Here is a 7,391-nt window from a genome sequence, read left to right as displayed (position 1 = left end):
CCGTGGTGTTGCTGTGGGAATTGTGTTGCTGGTGGGTTGCTGGTGGGATGTGGCTGGTGGGATGTGTGTGCGGTGGCGTTTGGTGGGATGTGGTGTTGCGGATGTTGTGCTGGGTTGCTTGGTGGGATGTGGTGCTGGGTGTGGTGTTGCTGGTGTTGGTGGATTGGTGTGCTGTATGCGTTGCTGGTGGGATTGCGTTGGTCCTTACACCTTCGAGTGCGTAGTGGGATACATGGAAGCCGAAAGACGTCGGCTCTCATTACTGCACAAGGAAACAATACCCTTTATCAACAACACATTTATACTAAACATTACTGCTCAATTGTTTTTGAAACCTGATTGACCTTGGCATAGCATCCTCCATGTGTCTTAGCCCACCTTGGGTTGACGGGTGACTGCAGGACCACACAGAATATCTGCAGGTCTGTATCTGTGTCCCTTCTGCCTCATTCACCTAAAAGAGAGCAACAAATAAATACAGCTACTACAACAAATCAATAGTAACTCAGAATGGACGGCGTTTTGAGGTTCTGTTTGGGTCTGTGTTTGGGCGTGTTTGGGGCTGTGTTTTGAGCTGTGTTTGAGGCTTGTTTGGCTGTGTTTGGGCTGTGTTGGGCGAGGCTTGGTTTGAAGGCTGTGTTTGAGGTGGTTGGTGTGTTTGAGGCTGTGTTTGGGGCTGTGTCTGAAGCTGTGTTTGAGGCTGTGTTTGGGGCTGAGGCTGTGTTTGAGGCTGTGTTTGAGGCTGTGTTTGGGGCTGTGTTTGTGTCTCACACCTCTTCGTCCTGTTGCACCACCTGTTGCTTGGCCTTGGCGATGATCCCCTCCAGCTCGTGGAAGCGTTTCTCCATGTCCGTGAGTCTCAGGCGGGCTGACTGCTGATCTCTCCTGATTCGCTCCAGCAGCTTCTTGCCCTGCTCCTCGGCTATACAGGGAGACTGCTGCCACTGCTGTATCCGCTGAGGCAAGATCTCATAGATACGACTGGTGGGGACAGAGAGAGAGAGAGATATAGAGAATTAGAGAGAGAAAGCGAAAGAGACAGACAGACAGACAGACAGACAGACAGACAGACAGACAGACAGACAGACAGACAGACAGACAGACAGTATATATGCTGGGGTAAGATCTCATAGATACGACTGGTGGGAGGGGGACAGAGAGACACAACTTCCTGGACATATTGTTCCATTGTAATAGTGAAGGTGTAAATTTTGGCAGTAGAAATTCTAAACAGTATATTTGACCTCTCAGCTTCCCTATCAAATCTAAAAAATGTCAAGCAGACAACGTAAGAAAATGAACAACAATGACAAATGGTTTAATGAAGAATGCAAAAACCTAAGAAAGCAATTGAGAAACCTATTCAACCAAAAACATAGAGACCCAGAAAACCTGAGTCTACGCCTTCACTATGGTGAATCACTAAAACAATACAGAAATACACTACGGAAAAAGAAGGAACAGCACGTCAGAAATCAGCTCAATGTAATTGAAGAATCCAGAGACTCTAACCACTTCTGGAAAAATTGGAAAACACTAAACAAACAACAACACGAAGAATTATCTATCCAAAATGGAGATGTATGGGTAAACCACTTCTCCAATCTTTTTGGCTCTATAACAAAGAATAAAGAGCAAAAACATATACATGATCAACAAATCCTAGAATCATGTATGCTGCCCTACCAAGCAGTAACTGCTCACAGCGTGGAACTGAGTAAAATGGCTTTTATTTACCTTGGTTTCACAGAACCTTTATGCAGTTACTGCTAACATAACCCCCAATTTCTCCAAAACACAATACAATAGAGGCAGGATACTTGTCCACATGATTAAGCATGTATTTAATGCAGCAAAAATGACATTAACTAATTTTCGACCAAATGAGCAGTTACTGCATTTTTGCTTTGTAGGGCAGTAGGGATAAACCGCTTCTTCAATCTTTTTGGCTCTATAACAAAGAACAAACAGCAAAATCATATACATGATACATTACAAATCTTATAATCAACTATTAAAGCCTACCAGAACCCACTGGATTCTCCAATTACCTTGAATGAGTTACAGGACAAAATGCAAACCCTCCAACCTCCAAAAGCCTGTGGTGTCGATGGTATCCTAAATGAAATTAATAAAATAATTCAGACCACAAATTCAATTGGCTATACTAAAACTCTTTAACATCATCCCTTAGCTCTGCATCTTCCCCAATATTTGAACAAAGACTGGATCACCCCAAATTTGACCCCAATAACTACTGTGGATATGCGTCAACAGCAACCTTGGGAAATCCTCTGCATTACCATGAACAGCAGACACCTACATTTCCTCTGTGAAACACAATGTTTTTATAAAACTAAATTACCTGTATGACAGACCACGTATTTCACCCTCACACCCTAATTGACAAAAAAAAAAAAAAAAGCAAATCTTCTCATGCTTTGTTTGATTTCAAAAAGGTGTCTGACTCAATTTGGACGAGGGTCTGCTATAATAAATGGAAAGTGGTGGCTGGGGAAAAATAAGAAACTACATTATAAAATCCAGTTAAAATTCAAAAAAACATAGATTCTTTCCACGGCCAGCTAGAGCCCTACACGCTAGAGAGCTTCCTACTGCCGAGCTATGTTGTTGATGTAAATAATGAAGCTGCAGGAAGCAGGCGGACCTGGACTGAGGCCTTGAGGGTCTCCGGTTCGGGTGATCAGGCGTGGACTGAGACAGCAGATTTTCTGACTTTATACACTGCACTCTTTGAGAGAGGTAGTTAGCAAACCAGGCCAAAGACCCCTCAGAGACACCAATACTCCTCAGCCGGCCCACAACATCATAATGGTCACCATATCAATAAGAATAGCAGCACAACAATTGATTAGAATCATGGATGGGCGGCTGGTAGCCTAGTGGTTAGATCTGTTGGACTAGTAACCGGGAAGGTTGCAAGGCAGTTAATCTGTCAATCTGCCCTGAACAAGGCAGTTAACCCACTGTTCCTAGGCTGTCATTGTAATTAAGAATTTGTTCTTAACTGACTTGTCTATTTTAAACAATGTTAAATGTTAAATAATTAAAAAAATAATAATTTCATAACAAATGTGGGCTCCTCTACTCTTTTGAAAATAATCTGGGAAAAGGACCTGTGTTTGGGACACAGGTAATCTGGGAAATCTGGGAAAAGGACACATTATATTACACCCCAGTGAGACTCCATAGAATGAATAGACATTTATCCTGATTGTAAAAATGTAACTCTGAAAGTGGAACCTATATGCATGATTTGATTGTAGAGAGGTTACCATATTTCGGATCTATTAAACATACTGCTCTAGACCATCTAGATAACATTTGTATGAACCAGTGTATCTATCTTCAATCTATACATACTGCCTCACAGACCATACTAGATGAACAGTTTTGTATGAATCAGTGTCATCTATCTTCAATCTATACATACTGCCTCGCAACATGGAAAGTTGATAAATTCTATCTTCAATCTTATACATACTGCCTCACAGACCATACTAGATGAACAGTTAATATTGAACCAGGTCTCCATCTTCAATCTATAACATTTACTGCCTCACAGACCCATACTAGTTATGAACAGTTGGTCATGAACCAGGTCTTCTATCTTTCAATCTATGACATACTGCTCACAGAACATACTAGCCATAGAACAGTTTGGATATGAACCGTTGTCCTATCTTCCAATCTATACATACTGCCTCACAGAACAGACTAAGTATGAACAGTTGGTATGAACAGTGTATCTATCTTCAATCTTATACTACTGCACTCCACAGACATACTATGAATGAACAGTTTGATATGAACCAGTGTCTCTATTTCCAATCATATACATACTGCCTCACGACCATACTAGATGAACAGTTTTTATATGAACCAGTGTCGCTATCTTCAATCTATAATTACTGCCGCACAGACCATGTACTAGAATGAACAGTTTGATATGAACCAGTGTCTCTATCTTCCAATCTGTATACATGACTGCCTCACAGAACATACGAGATGAACAGTTTGATATGAACCAGTGTATCTATCTCAATCTAATACATACTGCCTCACAGACCATACTAGGGGGATGAACATTTGGTATGAACCCGTGTCTCCATCTTCAATCTATACATTACTGCCTACACAGACATACTAGATGAACCAGTTTGATATGAACCAGTGTATCTATCTTCAATCTATAAGCATTACTGCCTCACAGACCATACTAGATGAACAGTTGGTATGAACCCGTGTCTCTATCTCAATCTATACATAGCTGCCTTCACAGACCATACTATGATGAACAGTTTGTATGAACCAGTGTCCCATCTTCAATCTTATACATACTGGGCACTCACAAACATACTGAGATGAACAGTTTGATATGAACCAGTGTCTCTATCTTCAATCTATACATACTGCCGCACAGACCAGTTACTGTAATGACAGTTTGATATGACCAGGGTCTCTATCTTCAATCTATACATACTGGCCTCACAAGACCATACTAGAGAGAACAGGTATGATATGAACCAGTGTCTCTATCTTCCAAATCTATAATCATACTGCCTCACAGGACCATATAGTGAAAAGTTTGATATGAACAGTGTCTCTATCTTCAATCGTATACATACTTGCCCACAGAACATACTAGAATGAACAGTTTGTATGAACCCGTGTCGCTATCTTCATTCATACATCTGCTCACAGACCATACTAGCATAACAGTTGGTATGAACAGTGTCTCTATCTTCAATCTATACTATCGTTGCCTCACAAGAACAACTAGATGAACAGTTTGGTATGCAACCCGTGTCTCTATCTTCAAATCTATACATACTGCCTCACAGACCCATACTAATGACAGTTTATGATGAACAGTGTCTCCATCTTCAATCTATACATACTGCCTCACAGACCATACTAGAATGAACAGTTTGATATGAACCAGTTGTCCTCATCTTCAATCTATACATACGCCTCACAAGACACATACTTAGCAATGAACAGTATTGATATGAACCCAGTGTATCTATCTTCAATCCTATACAATACTGCACTCACAGACGCATCACTAGTGTAATGAACAGTTTATATAACCAGTGTCTCATCTTCAATCTATAACACTACTGCCTCACAGACCTTACTAGATGACAGTTTGGGATATGAACCAGTGTCTCCATCTTCAATCATACATACTAGCCTCAGCAGACCATACTAATGATACAGTTTATATGAACCAGTGCTACTCTATCTTCAATCTATACATATCTGCCTCACAGACCGATACAGATGAACATTTTGTAGAACCGTGTGTATCTATCTTTCAGATCTTATACATACTGTCCTCACAGACCATACTGGTGTGGCTTAAGTATGAACAGTTTGAATATTGAACCAGTTACTCTATTAATCAATACAACCTTGCCTCACAGACTCCTCATGTGAGCTGAAGCGATGAACAGGTGTTGATATGAACCAGAATTGTCTCTTTCATCCTCATATCTATACATACTGCCTGCACAGACAACTAGTGTACGATGAACAGTTTGGATGTAGAGACCAAAGAAAATATTATCTATCTTCAATCTATACATATAACTGACCTCATGAAGACATACTAGATGAAAACCAGTTTTGTATGGAACCAGTTGTATCTCATCTTCAATCTATAGCATACTGCCTCACAGAGTCCAATACTAGATGAACAGTGTTGGTATGAGACAGTGTCATCATCATCAATCTATACATATCGCTCTCTATCTCAGAGCCATATACTTAGTAATGAAACAGTTTTGATATAACCTAGTTATTCATCTGTCGAATCATATACATACTGCCTCACAGACATACATAGGATGAAACAGTTTATGGTCTGAACCAGTGTCTCTCAAATCTTCAATCTGTCATTTATGCATCTAGCTGCCTCCAAACCAGTACTGTCAGAGTATGTACAGTTGATATGAACCAGTTATCTATCTTCAATCTATTACACTAATGCCTCACAAGATACATACTAGCTGTTATGAACATGTTTGGTCATGAACCATTCTCTATCTTGTCTAATCACGATGGTATACATACTGCCTCACAGACCATACTAGATGAACAACATTTGTATGAACCGGTTTCTCTATGCTTCAATCTATACATTGTACTGCCTCTATCAACTGATACTAACTAGGATGAACCAGTATGGATATGAACCAAGCTGTCTCATATCTTCAATCTATACATACTCCTCACAAAACCATCATTAACTAATGATGACAGTTTCGTATGAACCAGTGTACCTCTATTCTTCATATCCTACACATTACTTGCCTCACAGACCATACTAGCTAGATGAACATGTTATCGTATGAACCAGTGCATGTTCTCTATCTTCCAATCATACATTACTGCCTCACAACCATACAGTAGGATTGAACAGTTTGATATTGAACGCAGTGTCTCTATCTTCAATCTATACATACTGCCTCACAGGACCATTACTATGTTAATTGAAAACAGTTTAGTATTGAACCAGAGTGTATCTATCTTCAATCTATACATTACTGCCTCACAGACCATACTAGTATAACATTGCGTATTGAACCAGATGTCTCATCTTTCAATCTATACATAACTGCCTCACAACCATACTAGAATGAGAACAGGTTGTCGATTGAACCCAGTTGTCTCCTATCTTCAATCTATACATACTGCCTCACAGACCATACTAGATGAACAGTTTTATACCAGTTTGATTCTATCTTCAATCTTAATACATACATGCCTCACAGACCATAACTAAGTAATCGAACAGATTTGTATAAACCAAGTGTCTCTATCTTCAATCTGCATACATTACGGCCTAACACATAGACCTATTACATAAGTGAACAGTTTGTATATGAACCAGTTCTCGTATCTTCAATCCATACATACTTGCCCTCAACAGAACCATACTAGTTATGAACCAGTTGAGTATGAACCAGTAGTCATCTATCGATTCAATCGTTATACATACTGCCTCACGGAACATTGACTAGATGAACAGTTTGTATGAACCGTGTATCTATTCTTCATCGTATACATACTGCCTCACAGACCAATACTAGATGGAACAGTTTGGTATGGAACCAGTGTCTCCATCTTCAATCTATACATATGCCTCACAGACCATAATAGATGAACAGTTTGATAGAACCAAGTGTATCCAGTCTTCAATCTATAACATATACTGCCTCAGCAGACCATACTAGATGAACAGTTTTGGTATGAACCAGTGTCTCGATCGTCAATCTATACATACTGCCTCACGAACCAATACTAGATGAACAGTTTGATATGAACCAGTTGTATCTAATCTGTCAATGACTATACATACTGCC

General features: G+C 39.8%; 1 pseudogene; it reads right to left on the bottom strand.

The window, feature by feature from the left end:
- Positions 1–7,391, bottom strand: part of LOC112075745 (CXXC-type zinc finger protein 1-like) — a 28,095-nt pseudogene that overhangs the window by 6,718 nt on the left and 13,986 nt on the right.

Source organism: Salvelinus sp. IW2-2015, unplaced genomic scaffold (assembly GCF_002910315.2).
Source record: "Salvelinus sp. IW2-2015 unplaced genomic scaffold, ASM291031v2 Un_scaffold3366, whole genome shotgun sequence".
Classification (NCBI taxonomy): Eukaryota; Metazoa; Chordata; class Actinopteri; order Salmoniformes; family Salmonidae; genus Salvelinus; species Salvelinus sp. IW2-2015.
This window is presented reverse-complemented; position numbering and strand designations above follow the sequence as displayed.